This window comes from Pelophylax lessonae (assembly GCF_965119305.1).
Source record: "Pelophylax lessonae genome assembly, chromosome: 1".
NCBI lineage: Eukaryota > Metazoa > Chordata > Amphibia > Anura > Ranidae > Pelophylax > Pelophylax lessonae.
Genome location: NC_138768.1, coordinates 571,549,165 through 571,567,356, shown reverse-complemented (window position 1 = coordinate 571,567,356; position 18,192 = coordinate 571,549,165). Strand labels below are relative to the sequence as shown.

At 45.6% G+C, this 18,192-nt stretch overlaps 1 pseudogene across 1 annotated transcript; it reads left to right on the top strand.

The window, feature by feature from the left end:
• Positions 1-1,347: 1,347 nt before the first annotated feature.
• LOC309557419 (catalase-like) lies at positions 1,348-3,257 on the top strand (annotated as a pseudogene). Its single transcript has one exon. The product of its transcript is annotated as a catalase-like (transcript).
• Positions 3,258-18,192: the final 14,935 nt, after the last annotated feature.

Here is an 18,192-nt window from a genome sequence, read left to right as displayed (position 1 = left end):
GTGGGAACAGTCCCAGGCGTCAGCCCAATAATGCAAATCACAGCCAACCACGGGGAGTCCTTTTCAGCGCGGGACATTCGGGCGACCATAGCTGACCACGTCGGCATATCGTTGGCGTTTGGGAGATTCCTTCCTGGGGCTCCTTTGGTCCAACGGTCTGGAAAAGGGAAGGGCTTTAGCAGATGATGAGGGGCCCTGATCCCCCAGGCGGAGCGAGCGAACAAAAGCTTCTGCTTCCTCTGGATCCTGAAACGCCATTTGGTCGCCGTTAGGTGCATGAAGGTGCAGAGTCGCCGGATAGGCCAAGGTGAATTTCAGGTGGTCCTGATGCAGTTTCGAACATACGGTCTGAAAGTCTTTGCGTCTTTTTGCGACATCAACCGAATAGTCCGCAAATATCAGAATCTTCATGCCCTCAATTTGGAAATTGGAAGTTTGCCGAAATTTTTGTAAGATAGCAGACTTGTCCGCGTAGTTCAGATACTTCGCAATTATCGGGCGTGGAGTCTTACAATCTTCGGAGTATAGCCCCATCCTATGAGCCCGTTCGACCACACATGTGCCATGAAGCCCCAAAGCAGCGGGGATTTTTTTTGCCCAAAGTTCAGGTATAGCAGAGGGGGCAACGTTCTCCGAAATCCCTATAAATCGCAGATTGCTCCGACACGATCTATTTTCCAAATCCTCCAGTTGATCCATTATGATGCGATTAAGCTTGTCCTGGGACTGTTCAGATCCCTGCATCTGATATAGCTCATCCACGACATTGGATAAGCGGGATTCAGCCTCATTGAGCCTCTTGGAATGTGACTCCAGCTCCTTCTTTATGCTGGCCATGCCAGCAGCCACCGCTTTCTCCACTGAGGCCGAGATGGTAGGGGTTAACAAAGCCACTACTGCTTGAGCAATCTGCTCAGTGGAGGTACCTTGCGAGGTGGGGGATAGAGTCAGTGTAGGGGGCTGCTGTATTGTGCCCGGCTGTTGCAAGGATGTGTCCATAGCTGTGGGCTCCGCAGCAGCGCCAGAGCAGGCCGAGACCGGGGCCTCGATTTGTGGAGGGGCCGGCGGAGGTCGGGGCGCGGCCTTCTCAAGAAACCGCTCCATCTGGCCGGATTTGAAGTGGTGCTGCCGGGTCCCTGGGGTTCGATGGACCTCCGATGGGGGGGTAGGAGCCGATTCTAGGCTGTGGGCAGGCTTTTTAAGCAGTTTTTTTGGGGGTCACGCCGCGGGAGCTGGAGAGCGCTCACCTACTCCATGCGGCGCCGGAACCGGAAGTGCTCCACATTTCATTTGCCTCTAATGCTATAGAGTCATGTTATTTCTTAAAAATGAAAGACAAGTGGCAGGTCAATCATGGTGGAGAAAAGAGAAAAGAGTACGGATCAGATGAAGCTGTGGAAGGAGAGTCGGGGCAACCAGAAACCTGACGTCCTCACAACTGGTGGTGGCAATCCTGTGTCTGATAAATTGAACCTTCTGACTGTTGGACCTCGAGGGCCTCTACTGGTGCAGGATGTGGTGTTTACAGATGAGATGGCACACTTTGACCGGGAGAGGATCCCTGAAAGGGTGGTGCATGCTAAAGGAGCATGGGCTTTTGACTATTTCGAGGTGACCCATGACATCACAAGATATTGCAAGGCTAAAGTGTTTGAGTACATTGGGAAGAGAACTCCGATTGCTGCGCGATTCTCCACTGTTGCTGGAGAGGCCGGCTCTGCTGACACTGTACGTGATCCATGAGGATTTGCTGTGAAGTTTTACACTGAGGATGGGAACTGGGATCTGACTGGCAATAACACCCCCATTTTCTTTATCCGTGATGCCATGTTGTTCCCATCATTCATCCACTCTCAGAAGAGGAACCCCCAGACCCACATGAAGCACATGAAGGATCCAGATATGGTCTGGGATTTCTGGGCCCTGCGTCCGGAGGCTCTCCACCAGGTCTCCTTCCTGTTTTCGGACCAAGGTATCCCAGATGGCCACAGACACATAAATGGTTATGGCTCACACACTTTCAAATTGGTTAACGCCAAGGATGAACCTATATACTGCAAGTTCCACTACAAGACTGATCAGGGCATCAGTAATCTGACGGTGGAGGAAGCCAATCGATTGTCTGCTGAAGATCCTGATTACGGAATCCACGATCTGTATGTAGCCATTGCCAATGGGAACTATCCTTCCTGGACCTTCTAAATCCAGGTTATGATCTTCGAGCAAGCAGAGAGATACCCATTCAATCCTTTTGACTTAACTAAGATCTGGCCTCACAATGACTACCCTCTCATCTCCGTGGGAAAGTTGGTTCTGAACCGTAACCCAACCAACTACTTTGCAGAAGTGGAGAAAATTGCCTTTGATCCAAGCAACATGCCTCCCAGAATCGAGCCGAGCCCGGATAAAATGCTGCAGGGTCATCTATTCTCCTACCCAGATACACACAGGCACCGATTGGGAGACAACTACCTCCAGTTACCTGTGAATTGCGCTTACAAAGCATAAGTGGCCAATTACCAACGCGACGGCCCAATGTGCTTCAGCGATAACCAAGGGGGAGCTCCCAATTATTTCCCCAACAGCTTCTCTGCCCCAGATAACCAGCCTGCAGCCAGGGAGAGAAAATTCCGGGTGTCCGCAGATGTTGCCCGCTACAACAGCTCTAATGATGACCTCGTCTCTCAGGTCCGGGACTTTTACACCAAAGTTCTGAGTGAAGAAGAGCGCAAGAGGCTCTGTTAGAACATTGCCGGTCACCTGAAGGGTGCCCAACTCTTCATCTAGAAAAGAGCGGTGAAGAATTTCACAGACGTTCACCCGGATTACGGCAACCGTATCCAGGCTCTGCTTGACAAGTATAACGCTGAAGGACACCATAAGAGAGTGATCAAGACCTACACTCAGCATTCTGCTCATGTGACCGCCAATGACAAGACCAACCTGTAACCGTCCTCATCATCCTCCTGCTCCTCAATGATCCGTCCACTATTTTTTTTTTTTTTTTAACTTTAAGACCTAAATGATTGTTTAAAAACCGTGCTACAGAATTCCAAAAATCTTTCTGGTTAATCAATAAACTTTTATACTAAGCTGCTGTTGGCTTCAGGAACATCCTGCACTTGTATTTTCCAGGCTGAACCAATAATCGCACAAAGGCAGATATAAACCGAATGATACTGGAAAAGAAATAACCGAATATGCAACACAGCTTGTGTATATAATACTAACTTTCTGTCCAAACATTTCCAATAGCTGACTTTACTGAGCACCGCTGACAATAACGTCTTAGGCCCCTTTCACACATGCTGTCCGTTTGTCCGTTTTTTATCCATCCGTTGACGGATGAAAAACGGACATCAATGTATCTCTATGTAAAAACGGATGACAACGGATGATCATCAGTTAACATCCGTTTTCATCCGCTTCCGTCAATGTCCGTTTTTTTGAATGGATGAATGCCCTATTTTTCATCCGTTCATTTTTCAAAAAAACGGATCGGACGAAAATGGGATGACAACGGATGAAAAACGGATGACAACGGATGAAAACGGATGAAAATAGGATGAAAACGGATGAAAAACGAATGACAACAGATGAAAACGGATGACAACGGATGAAAAACGGATGGAAAACGGATGACAACGGATGAAAATCAGATAACAACTGATGAAAAACGGATGAAAAACGGATAACAACTGACGAAAAACGGATGACAACTGATGAAAAACGGATGAAAAATGGATGAAAAACGGATGGAAAACTGATACATTTTGACGTGACTGAACTGATGAACTGAACGGACCGTATGTGTGAAAGGGGCCTTACTCTGTGCCTTTAAATGACAGATTCAGCTGATTGCAATAAAGGTGATGCAAATAATCGTACAGCTCCTACATTACACAATGAATGTTGTGGGAGTAGCTGACTATCCAGTGGCTAGCAAATGTAGTTCATTAAGCCTACGACTGTCTACTAGATGATAGCAAAAAATATTTTGCATATACAATAGTCTAACTGGTTTCTTCTTGTTGGTAGTCAGTTGGAAGCATGCTGCAAATGTGAACTAATTATGTAATTGTTTTGTACAATAAACTTACCTGCAGCTAATAAAAAAAAAAAAAAAAGAAATGAAAGACAAGTAAATAAACTAAATAATAGCAGAGTGCATAAAGTTATAGCATTTGTTCACGGAATCTTATCCAGCAGTCTGCTAGGTCATTTCGACATAGAGCTTTCATTTTTCAGGGTTGGTTTATAAAGAAGTAAAAATATCTAAGCTGGAAAATCAGGATACATTTGCTACTCAATCCCATTTTGATTTTACTTAATACACATATTAACTTTGTATTTACTAGATATTTTTTTAAAGTAGAACTTAACTGTGCCTGAGCACCACAAACTGAAAACACAATTTAATGAATTTTTAATTCACAGAAAACTCATGCAATCCATCCATGTCTCCATGCTTTATTTTGTTAATAAATTACTTTGAAAACAACCCTAGCATTTCTAGCTGTGGCCATCTTGAGAAAGGACAAATGATTCATGTAACATTTACTTCCTGGAATCTATCTGCCCTTACTTCAGGCATGCGGGCAGGGTGGTGTGCTTAGCTGAGAAAGACCCTCCTCTTTTCCACCAGATAAAAGAAAAAATAAAATCCATGTAGACTCCTGGGATGTATGACATCCTTTTTTCCCTAGTCAAGAAACCAGAAAGCAACTGAAAAACTTTTTTAAAAAAGGTTTCAAACAAATAATAAAAAGTTCCTTTCTATGTATCTACTGTGTTCAGCATCAGAATTAAAATATTTATTGTTAATTGAGAGTTTAGTTGGAAGGGGGAATAATGGCATACGATATTTTCAAACGTCTTTCACATTTACTGTTCTGTAATACCATGAACAAAACTCCCAGTTATCCTTTTGGTGTCAATTTGTGCTTAAAATAGTCGCTATTATAGAGCAATAGCTGCATAGCACAGCTGCATAAATGTCAAGTATCTCAATTTCTGTATAGATACGGGTATTACATTTTTAGTAGCTCTCATACACAAAATAACATTTTTATTTTAAAACTGAACCACATTTCTACAAAAAAAAAAAAAAAAAAAGAATGCGCATTGGCAGGTAGAAATGCAAAGCCTCTTTTGCCAGAAAAACTTTTCCCCGACCCTTGGTAATTTTTTTTTTTTCATTCTCTGTATAGTGCACTACAGATGTATTATGCAGAGTATATATTGGCTTTATTTTTGGTATGGGAATTGTACCATCAGTGGCCGTCCGATTGAACCCAAAGGATGTTGCAGCAGAGTTGGTCACAGCAGGAGATGCAGCAGTGACAGGATTTAGTAGGAGGTAGGTGTGACATATTGTGCAAGTATGCATAGCCTACTTACAGCTTATGCTGAGAGCTCTCAACCCACCTCCACCCCCCCTCAACAAAGATTTAATTCTGATTCCAGTTTTTTCATTTTTATTTATTTTTTAATAACAAATATGCCATACTTATCTCCTATGCGCAATGGTCTTGCACAGAGCAGCCCTAAACCTCCTCTTCTCGGGTTCCACAAGAGTGCTCCTAGGGGCACTTGTGTGGGCTCGTGCCAATAGCTTGCGCTGCCATAAATCTGCCCTGTGAGGAGGAACAGAGCAGAGAAAGCCACTGCTCTCTTGCACAGTGCTCAGGTAGGTATGAGGGGGGCTTGAGGGGGATCCTAGACACAAAAGGTTTTTTACCCTAATGAAGAGAATGCATTGAGGTAAAAAACCCTCAGGATTTAAACCCACTTTAATATTTTCTTTAAAAGAACACTTCTGCTTTTTAGAAGTTACAATGTATTGTAAGTTACAGCATATTAATAGAAATATTTAGTGAAACCTTTATGTAGCACCCTTGTCCTAATGCAAAGCTGCTATTGAAATTTAGTTTGCTGGGCAGTAACTAGCCTGGCTGAAATTATATTGTGGTCAATTGAACGTCCTCTCTTAATCTGGGTTTGACTGCATTTCTCCGTTCCGTCAGTAGGTGGCGCTGTTGCCTCTGACACTAGAGTGAGAGTTACAGTTAAACAAACTGTTAATGTCCATGTCTCTCTCAGCCAATTACAGTGTCACTGCGGCATTCTGGGAGACCTTATTTAAGTGAGGGGAGGTTCAATAATTGCGCTCTTCCCGCCCGGACCCTCCTTGGGGTGGGTGTGTATTGCTGTGCTGCTGCTGGCTAGGCCTGAAGCCTGGGGCCTAGTCACATGCCTGGGATTCTGCTGAGGAGAGCCAGCGACCCACATGGAAAAGAACATCCACAGACATCCAATAACCTGTGTGAGTAATCTGCCTGTTTCATATGAAAGACAGCTGTCCAGCCAGTACAGACCACAAAAGAGATTGAATCTGGTGGAGAGGAGTTGCTTCCCAGATCAATCTGAAGCTTTATGGATACTGAATGAACCTCAAGGTCTGTTATCCTGTACCGCTGTCTGAACCTGTACCTGTCTTTTGTAATCGGAGTCTGCCTAATTGAGTGTTCTCCAAGGGTGTCCTGAGCCCTACCCCTCTCTCCCCCAGTTTATTCTTGTCCAGTTGAGAAGAAATAAACAATTTTGTTACTTCAGCATAAAAGTGACTGGCGCCCATCGTTTCTTTTACCTGCATCACTACCCACCATGCCTGACAATCCACACCCACAGGAGGTATGTAGGCTCTCTCTACCTCTGAGGGTCATCACTAGGCCCTAGGGGGTTCTGGGGGTCCGGTTCATTTAATTAGAGCCTTATGGAATACATGGCAATACATATGTATGTAATATGTCATGAACAAAAAATTGATAAAAAAAGTTTTGTAACTATAGCAGAACTATAGCCCCACTATACAGGGCCGGTTTTAGACAAAGTGTGGCCCTGGGCAAACCTAAAAGTGGGGCCCCAAATTTTTTTATATTCTATCAAAAATATAGGCGCCATATATGGTGATATGCTGCGCGGCACCCAATTGCACCAACCGGCAAGGGAAAGGGAAGAGAGGGGCCGTGTCCTTCCACAGGTGCGCTAGGAATCTGTAAGATCGGTGCTATGGGCTCCTGACAGTGACGTGGCCCCTTTGTAAAATGGAGCCCGCCAGGGGTGGACTGAACCCTCAGGGCCCCCGGGCAAAATAAATCAAGGGCCCAGCATGTCCCCCATCAATGCACAGTGTCCAGCATGTCCCCCATCAATGCACAGTGTCCAGCATGTCCCCCATCAATGCACAGTGTCCAGCATGTCCCCCATCAATGCACAGTGTCCAGCATGTCCCCCATCAATGCACAGTGTCCAGCATGTCCCCATTCAATTTACAGTGTCCAGCATGTCCCCATTCAATTTAGTGTCCAGCATGTCCCCATTCAATTTACAGTGACCAGCATGTCCCCCATCAATGCACAGTGTCCAGCATGTCCCCCATCAATGCACAGTATCCAGCATGTCCCCCACCAATGCACAGTGACCAGCATGTCCCCATTCAATGCACAGTGACCAGCATGTCCCCCATCAATACACAGTGACCAGCATGTCCCCCATCAATGCACAGTGTCCAGAATGTCCCCATTCAATGCACAGTGACCTGACCAGCATGTCCCCCATCAATGCAGTGTCCAGAATGTCCCCTTTCAATGCACAGTGACCTGACCAGCATGTCCCCCATTCAATGCACAGTGACCTGACCAGCATGTCCCCCATCAATGCACAGTGACCAGCATGTCCCCTATCAATGCACAGTGACCTGACCAGCATGTCCCCCATCAATGCACAGTGACCTGACCAGCATGTCCCCCATCAATGCACAGTGACCTGACCAGCATGTCCCCCATCAATGCACAGTGACCTGACCAGCATGTCCCCCATCAATGCAGTTTCCAGCATGTCCCCATCAATGCGTAACCCCCCCGGAGGACTTCACTTACCTCTGGTGCCACCGCCGTCACCGTGCCTGGCGTGCTGCTTGGGACTCGGTCGGACGTCTTCTCCCTCCGAGTCCTCGTCTCGACCTGCATGCGCGCCGCCCGTCACCGTCCCGACTCCCTGGCGACCGTGCTGCTCGGGAGTCAACTTCTTCCTCCTCCATGGCGCTGCGACTCGGTCAGCGCCGCCCGCTGCCTCTTCTCTGATGGCGGACAGGAAGGTGTGGTGAATTTGGTGGGGGGGGATCACATATTAGGAAGGGGGTGTCAGTGGTGAATTGTGTGGTTTTGGGGGGGGGGCTATACCGCCACTGTATCATACCCCCCCCCCCCCCCCCGCACACAATTCACCACTGATCTCCTCACCAAATTCACCACTACTGTGTCATTCCCTCCAAATGACACAGCAGTGGTGAATTTGGTGAGATTACATATTGGTGGGGGTGTCAGTGGTAAATTGTGTGGTGGGGGGGGGGAATGACACAGCAGTGGTGAATTTTGTGGGGAAATCACATATTGGTAGGGGGTTTGTGCCACAGACAGACCCCCTACCAATATGTGATTTCCCCACAAAATTCACCACCGCTGTGTCATTCCCACCCCTACACCACCACTGACACCCCCACCAATATTTGATCATGTCCCCCAAATTCCCCACTGCTGTGTCATACCCCCCACACCACCACCAATATGTGATGTCCCCCAAGTTCACCACTGCTGTGTCGTTGTCCCCCCACCACACAATTCACCACTGACACCCCCACCAATATGTGATCTCCCCCAAGTTCACCACTGGCACTATGGTGAATTTAGGGGAGATCACATGTTGGTGGGGGTGTCAGTGGATGTGGTAGTTAGCTGGGCTTGCTTATTATCTACTCACTGACCTCTGTCACCACTTATGAGGACACCATAAGGCAGCGCCGGCGGGCCCCTCCTCCCACAGATGCAGCGCTGGCCACCGGGCTCCTCCTCCCACTTCCATAGCATGGCCGCCGGGTCCCTCCCCTCCTCCCACTTCAATGCCATTGGCCGCCGGGTCCCTTCCCTCCTCCCACTTCAGTAGAGACAGCCACCGGGCCCCTCCCCTCCTCACACTTCAATATAGAACTGGCCGCCGGGCCCCGCCTCCTAGTTCTATAGCGGCGGCCGCAGGGCCCCTCCCCTCCTCCCACTTCCATAGCGCTGGTCGCCGAGCGGCAGTTCCCGATAGTCCGATGTTGTCTCTGAGACAACATCAGGTGAATTAGTGCTGTACTGGGCGGCGGGTTCCCTTCCCGTCCAAAGTGCCCGACCGGCGACCGCTCAGTCCGCCCCTGGAGCCCGCTGCTGACAGTGACCCGGGGCCCCTGGACATTCGGGGCCCTGGGCAGTTGCCCAGTTTGCCCCCCCCCTAACGCCGGCCCTGCCACTATATACCCCACTTGGACCCTTTTCTTCTGCTTTTAGTGCTCATTTCATAGGTGTGCGCAGCCTATTGCATTAGGGTTTGCACGCCAAACACATATCCGTGTGTATATACTGATAGTGCCAGTAGGGTAGAGATCAGTGTCTGTAGTTTTATTGTTATTTTTTATTCTTTTTTACAACTTTTTTTTGTTGTTGTTAGCCTAGTTAGGGAGCTTTGGTGAAATTTCAGGGGTCTAAACAGGGGGAATCTGCACCACAAGGGGTGATTAGGGTGTGCCCAGGCACACCTGGCACACCCTGTGCGCACGCCTATGGTTCATTTGGAAATCTTTATATGCTTTTACATTATCTTTTTCATAACATGGCCTGCTTGGATTAATCGATTCCACAAATTACTTCCACTACAACCTGTTTGTGAAATCTGGTAGCACAGCTAATCTACTTTGATATCATGCTATGAATGTATTCTGATTGACAGCTTGTATAATAGTGTAAATTTTCTGTCCCGTCAAAATAACAACACACAGCTATTAATGTCTAAACCGTTGGCAACAAAAAACTGCGGCTCAGTCTCCGAAGGGAAGAGGTCATGCTCTGCTTCAGTACACCCCTAAATGAAAATGTCCAAATTGGGCCCAAAGTATCATGCGCATGGAGTTTCTCCAGAGCTTCACAGGTTGCCACTGGAGTCCTCTTACACTCCTCCATGATGATATCACGGAGCTGGTGGATGTTAGAGACCTTGTGCTCCTCCACCTTCCATTTGAGGATTCCCCACAGATGCACAATATGGTTTAGGTCTGGAGACATGTTTAGCCAGTCCATCACCTTGGAGATGTGTTTGGGGTTGTTATCATGTTGGAATACTACCCTGCGGCTCAGTCTCCGAAGGGAAGAGGTCAAGCTCTGCTTCAGTATGTCACAGTACATGTTGGCAATCATGGTTCCCTTAATGAACTGTAGCTCCCCAGTGCTGGCCGCACTCATGCAGCACCAGACCATGACATTCCCACGACCATGCTTGACTGTAGCCAAGACACACTTGTCTTTGTACTCCTCACCTGGTTGCCGCCACACACACTTGACACCCTCTGAAACAAATAAGTTTACCTTGGTCTCATCAGACCACCAGACATGGTTCTAGTAATCCATGTCCTTAGTCTGTTTGTCATCAGCAAACTGTTTGCGGGCTTTCTTGTGCATCATCTTTAGAAGAGGCTTCCTTCTGGGATGACAGCCATGCAGACCAATTTGATGCAGTGTGCGGTGCATGGTCTGAGCACTGACAGGCTGACCCCCCACCCCTTCAACCTCTGCAGCATTGCTGGCAGCACTCATACGTCTATTTCCCAAAGACAACCTCTGGATATGACGCTGAGCATGTGCACTTAACTTTTTGGTCGACCATGGCGAGGCCTGTTCTAAGTGGAACCTGTCCTGTTAAACCACTGTATGGTCTTGGCCACCATTCTGCAGCTCAATTTCTGGGTCTTGCCAATCTTCTTATAGCCTAGGCCATCTTTATGTAGAGCAACAATTTTCTTTTTTTTTCAGATCCTCAAAGAATTCTTTGCCATGAGGTGCCATGTTGAACTTCCAGTGACCAGTATGAGAGAGTGAGAGTGATAACACTAAATCTAACACACCTGCTCCCCATTCACACCTAAGACCTTGTAACACTAACGAGTCACATGAGATCGGGGAGGGAAAAAGGCTAATTGAGGCCAATTTGTACATTTTCACCTAGGGGTGTACTCACTTTTGTTGCCAGCAGTTTAGACATTAATGGCTGTGTGTTCAGTTATTTTGAGGTGACAGCAAATTTACACTGTTATACAAGCTGTACAATCACTATTTTACATTGTAGCAAAGTGTTATTTCTTCAGTGTTGTCACATGAAAAGATATCGCAAAATATTTACAAAAATGTGAGGGGTGTACTCACTTTTGTGAGATACTGTAGTTTTTTTTGTCCTCCTTTCGGATCAACTATGAATATAAGGTTCTGTATATGGAGGTTTTATATTTATTTATCCTGATTATTATTTTTTCTATTGGTTGAACTAGATGGACTTTTATCATATAGTGAATTTAACCTGACTATGTAACTATGAATGTCAGTGTTGTTTAATTCATGACAAGAGATGTCTCTCAGCAGCATGTCCAAAACACTATTTATTTAAAAATTATTTTTTTCATTAATTTTCACCTCTCTTGGGTGGCGGAAGAATAGTGGTTGAATTACTGACTGGACCCTAAAGGAGTAGGAAGCTGTGTTCCTTTGCCCCAGATCCTTGCCTAATGTTGCCTCCAGATGTGACATTAACTGTGCCCATAGGGTCACCTTTCCATGGATCTGTGTAAAGAAAATGCACTGCATCTCTGATGTTTAGCTGCTGCAAGTATTCAACAGTCATATGAGTAGAAAACTTGCTCCTCCCACCAAAAGTTTTGGCCCCCCTTTCTAGCCTGTAAGCATGCATTCACATGCTGCGTTGTGGTTTGGCCATAGCATGGGTACAGTGCAGTCTACCCAGGGTATTATTTAGAATTGGGCAAACGGTTCGGCCCGAGCATGAGTTTGGGCCAAACATTGGCTGCTCACCTGTTCGATGAACACCCAAATTATCGAGGCATTTGACCGTTTGTTCGGCCCGTCGAACAACCACAATGCGCTGCACTGCTCCACAGTACATTGGAAGTCCTGATTGGCTGAAGCAATGAAAGCTTTGCCCAGTCAGGGCACATAGCACCGTCAGAGCCATGATTGAACACTGTGACTCTATCCAATCATGGCTCATTGCTCCTCCCAACCCAACCCAACCCAACCCAGGGCATCATTTCCTCAGTTTAGTTATGTTGCCTGTGCTATCCAGCCACAGCATGCAGAGGAGGTGGTGGACTGGCTTACTAAACAACCCTCATCCTACATCACCCAAGTAGAGACTAGTGCGTAGTCCACCGCAGCTGCCAGAGTGGCTCATTCTGCCTCCTTGTCTACCACCAACACCCAAAGCCCAATTTTTACGCCACTATTTACCCAGGCATATAATTTCAATTTTTGATAGCAAGGCCAGTTCTTGCTTTCTTTAAGAGTGCCTCTATAGTGTTAGGGTGTGAAGGCACCACCAACACCCAAAGCCCAATTTTTTCATACCTGTTACTTCTATCCAAAGTCTGTGAAAGAGAAACCAGAAATTATCCCAAACATTTCTAATCTTGTTCCAAGTGCACTAAATTGCGGCCTCATTAATACAGACTGGCTCCCCAAGCCATTGTTTACAAAATAAAGAAACTTGCAGGGAAAATTTCATTTTTTTGGCTTTATAAATGTCACTATTTCTGCAGCAGGTTCTATACATTGTACAGATGTGCCACTTTACAGGCAGACTAAGGGGACCCCCCAGGCACTATATTTAAATATTTTTTTTCAATTTTTTTGGTAATTCTCATTTTATGGTTTCACTTTAAGCATCAGTAAATCACTGCTCATTTAAAAATTGTTTTTCACAAACTTTTGTGTTCATTGATATATGTCCCTCAGGGCAGTACCCGGACCCCCATACCCTTTGTTTGCCTAAATACTTGCATATAAGCTTTCTTTTATTTATTTTTTTTCCAATAAAATTTTATTTGTATACGCATAAGAGATACAGATATCAACAATAGCAACAAGGTGTCTTGGTTTAAAAATGTGGAACAGACAAAATGGTTTTCAATACAATAACAGTATTGTGAACAGTAGAAGAACAATAATACTGATAGTAATAATAAGCTTGGGCATATAAACCTAAAAACATTGTCTAGTCATTGGTATGAAGGAAGTACAGATCAAGGAGCTGAAAATCTGAAGGAGTACTGTATTCAATGAGTTTCTTGATAAATGGATGGAATCGTCCATGAGGTTCCTTGACCCTCTCTGTGAACTGAAGGACTGAATAGAGGTTGCCTCTGGAGCTAAGTATTAATGAAGGTTGGAGAGATTTATAGCAGAGGGGAAGTACCGCGCTTTAAAGGTGCTTAGTGCCTAGTGCTTAGTGCATATTATTCATATAAATACATTTGCTTTCAGTGCTATTCAGATATTAATAATATAAATTCCTATGTGCTTAAGCACATAGGAATTTATATTATTAATATCTGAATAGCACTGAAAGCAAATGTATTTATATGAATAATATGCACTAAGCACTAGGCACTAAGCACCTTTAAAGCGCGGTACTCCCCCCCCCCCCCCCCCCCGCTATAGATATCTGTATTGTGTAGGTTACCAATAATAGTACCTGCAGCATTAAAGGAGATAAGGATTTATATAGAGTGACAGCGCGAGAATTTCATTTCATTTCAACCCATTATATTTCAACCCATTATATTTAAGGTTGGAGAGATTGTTGTATCTGTAAAAGGTTTAGTTGTATTACTAAATGGGTCAATAGCAGGTGGGTCAATAGCAGGGATCTGGAAACGTTGCTTGCATATAAGCTTTCAAATGGGCACTGTTAATTTTCCAATCTGAATCCTATAGAATTTAATGGGGTTTGTTTTTCAGTTCTGAACATTTGCGATGTTCGAAAGTTCTGCTGTAAACCGAACCGGGGGACATTCGGCCCATGTCTAGTTTTTTATGCAGCGTACCTGCATTTTTTTGATAGACTTCTATTGATCTGGTGTTTTTGGTGCATTTACTAAAAGAGCACCAAAAGTCCCACATGCTGCATCTTTGGTTAGCTTTCAGAAAACCCACCAGAAACGCCAAATTCAATAGAAGTCTATAGGAAGGAGCTGGTAACGTTAAAAACTATGGGCATGTGACCTGGGTGTGGCATTGAGAAAGGCACTGCGGCGGCTGGTACTGATCCTCCAGCAGCAGCTGAAAGTCCTCTTCTCCTCCTCTCCCTCCAGCATTCAGCTGCTGCAGGAGGAAAATACAGGGATTGATGCCAGTATGCTGCCCCAGCTGTCACTCCTGTCTATACACCTTCTTATGCTGTCCGACCCTGTTCTTCTCTGGTCCCCCCACTCCCGTACACCTCTAGTCCCCCACGCAGCGCTACTCTCCTCTCCTCCCACTAGCTGGCTGTGCAGTAAGCGGGCGGGCTGAATGAAGGCATAATCCTCAGCATAGGGAAGTTCAGCAAGATCAGTAAGACAGCCACAAAATAGTTGCAACATAACCATCTTCAGCACTCGTTCTCCTGGTCTTTCCTTCCCCCTTCTCCATCCTGAATAGATTTATTTATGCCTTTATTCAGCCTACCCACTAGCCAGCCAGCCAATGGGAATAGAGGAGGGGAGCGCTGCGGGGGAACCAGAAGAGCATAGGTGGAGGGGAGGGGTGGCGGCCCCTGCACTCTGACCAGAGGAGCACAGGGCCAGACAGCTGACTGCACAGCTCTTGCCTGGGAGTCTGGGAATTTCTCGCTTTCCTTACTTATTGAGCTTCTTCTTATTCCGTCTATTGTATCAGCTCTTGCACACTTTGCATAGCGCACCTTTAAACTCTTTACTCTGTACACAGTACAGCCCTAAGCCCTGCACTCTTTACACAGTGTACTCCTAAGCCCTGTACTCTGTATACAGTGCACCCCTAAGCCCTGCACTCTGTACGCAATGAACTCACAAGCCCTGCACTCTGTACATAGTGCACCCTTAACCCTGCACTCTTTACACAGTGCACCCCTAAACCCTGCACTTTGTACACAGTGCACCCTAAGCCCTGCAGTCTGTACACAGCATACTCCTGAACCATGCAATCTGTACACAGTGCACCCCTGAACCTTACACTCTGTATACAGTGCACCCCTAAACCCTGCATTCTGTACACAGTCAATCCCTAAATCCTGCACTCTGTACACAGCGCACTCCTAAATCCTGCACTCTGTACACAGTGCATCTCTAAACCCTGCACTCTGTACACAGTGCACCTCTAAACCCTGCACTCTGTACACAGTGCACCCATAAACCTTGCACTCTGTGCACAGTGCACCCTTGAACCCTGCACACTGTATGTGAAGAGGCTGGTAAATATGTCTTCCTTTTTACTGTGCTTCAGTTTGTGAATGATCAGGAAGCCGCTCAGCACAGAACACTTTGTGACAGCCACTCATTCATTGTCTAGTGCAGCTGAGGCTGCAGAGAAAGATAATGGGGAATCTGTCCTCAGTCCCTTTCTGTGTCTCAAAAATCACACATCAGGGGCCTGCTTAGGCATTTTTGGCAGTTGGCATCTTTGCCCAGGGCACTGAATTGACTTGCTTCGGTAGTGGTTGCTGGGTGAACTGAGCTTTTTCCCTGGGTAAACGAACGTGTAGCTTCACCACTGACTGCAGGTACATTTAACTGCACCCCCGCTCTGGCCAAACTGCAGCCCAGTGTGTGAAAGCTCCCCAAGTTCTTTAGTGACCACAGTAGCTGTAGGTGGAGCAAATGTTCTACACAACTGGAATTCATTTTTCAAAAGTACTGAAAAATATTCATACACATGCAAACAATCATACTAAGTGAAATGCCATGATTCATTTTATTTATTTTAGTGAGTTCAGGGCTCATGTACACAACAGAACAGAAACAATGCGCAATATGCAAAGGTTAACAATTCAAGCATTGAAAGTCATATTTATTATTTTCAGACATATTTATTTTGGCTCTTATCTTAAGTACTGACTCCATTTATAGCTCAATGGACAATTGTGAGTGTTCTAACTTCAGTTCACTTGTAATAGAGCTCACACAAAGTTCATGCAGGTGGGGAACAAAATGATTGCACATTATACTTCTGACAAAACAAGCTCTCTAACCACAGAGGGAACAATTCAGTTCTACGGACTGTCATCAGTTGTACTACTAAATAAACAAGAGAAATAATTGCAATAAATGTGATTTTGGCAATACATTTGTTTTCAGCACCAGCTGGCAGTTTTTAGCATAGAGCTCTTACATATGGACATCCTTACACTAACCTTCCTGGTAACCATAAGGCTTCATTTACTAGAAACAGGGTGAATGAGCTGTTTGTTTATGCAGTTGGAGCTGTCTGGAACTGCATGCATGCAGCCTATGTTACTGAAAAGGAATAAATTAATGATTCCAGCCCTTTGTCTATATTCAGCTCCAGGGACTAGGACATATCATTGAGTGCAAGCAGTCAGCAGGTGTGGATCATGTTGGTGCTCGCTGGGTTATTTTCTTTTGGCATGTTGGAAGGTGTTGCTCTTTGTGATTGACATGGATCTGCATCGCTTGATGATGTAGCTTAAAGTGGATTTTCATTGTGGGGACACATGCTTGTCACCCCCTTTTCCTGACCCCTCCTGAACTGAAAAGTCTGGTATGGAATTATTTTTGTAGAAACAAAAAAAAAAAAACAATCCATGCCCCTTTGTTTACATTCACCTCTCTGCTGGCAATTCCCAGTTGAAAGCTGAATGGCATAGCTCCCAACTGTCCCTGATTCTGAGGGACTGTCCTTGATTTAATTTGTCCCTCTTACCTCCTCATTTGTCCCTCATTGTAGTATGATCTATGTCAGGGGTCTCCAAACTTGCTAAAGAAAGGGACAGTTTACTGTCCTTAAGATGTTAGGGGGGCCAGACTGTGGTCATCGGGAGTAGAACAATCCCCCATCTTTGGTTTCTTTGGAAGGGATTGTGCCCCATCACTGGTGTCATTGGGCCCCATTGATGATGTCATTGGGAGGAATTGTGCCCCATCTTTGGTGTCACTGGGAGGAATTTCGCCCCATCTTGGTGTCATTGGGAGGAAAGGTACCCCATCATTGGTGTCATTGGGCCTTATGGTTGGTGTAGTTGCGAGGAACTGTGCCCCTTTGTTTAATGCACTATAGTTTGTTAGTTATAGTTAGTTTGATGCACTGTTTATTTTTTATTTTTCCAAATGTGTTTCCCAGTGCTAAACCTTTCAACCAATTTCTAAATTGCAGCATTTGTAAATTTCAAAAGGCAATATAAAGGAATAGTCGTAGTTAAAAAAAAAAGCACTTGTGGGTTTAACTAATAATGTTTTTGTATAATTCTCCATTAACCGCTTGCCGACCGCCGCAAGTAGATTTACTGCGGCGGTCAGCCCCTGCCAGGCAGAGTGACGTTAATTAACGTCACTAGCCTGAGAGGGTCTGGGGAGCGAGCGCGCGCCCGCGGAGGCGCGCTCCCGCGCGGTCACGGACCCCCCCCGCGCGTGTGACCACCGGACCCGATGTCCGCCGGCCACTCGGCGATCGTCGGGGGAGAGGGAGAATGTCAGGCAGCTTGTGTAAACAAGCTGCCTGTCATTCTCCTCGCTGTAAAGACACTGATTACACGGATCTAGTATGTAGATCCGTTGATCAGTGTCCTTACAGCTAGAGCCACAGCCAATCACAGTAGAAACCACGCCCCTAGGGACACACACAGCCCCTCCCTCCCAAATAAAGTTAACCCCTTCACTGCCAGTGTATTTTTACAGTAACAGTGCATATGTATAGCACTGATTACTGTAGAAATGTCACTGGTAACCCCAAAAGTGTCAAAAATGTCAGTCAAGGGTCCGATCTGTCCGCCGCAATGTCGCAGTAATGCAAAAAAAAATCGCAGATCGCCGCCATTACGCGTTAAAAAAAAAAACAACAAAAATGACAAAAATCTTTCCCTTTGTTAGTAAACGCGATAACTTTTGCGCAAACCAATCAAAATACGCTTTTTGCGATTTTTTTACCAAACATAGGTAGGATAAAACAAATTGGCCAAAAATTTTAAAAAATTTTGATTTTTACATTTTTTGGGGGGGGAATTTCATATAAAAAAAATGTGAAAAATATTGCTATTTTTGCAAAATTGTCGCTCTTTTTTTGT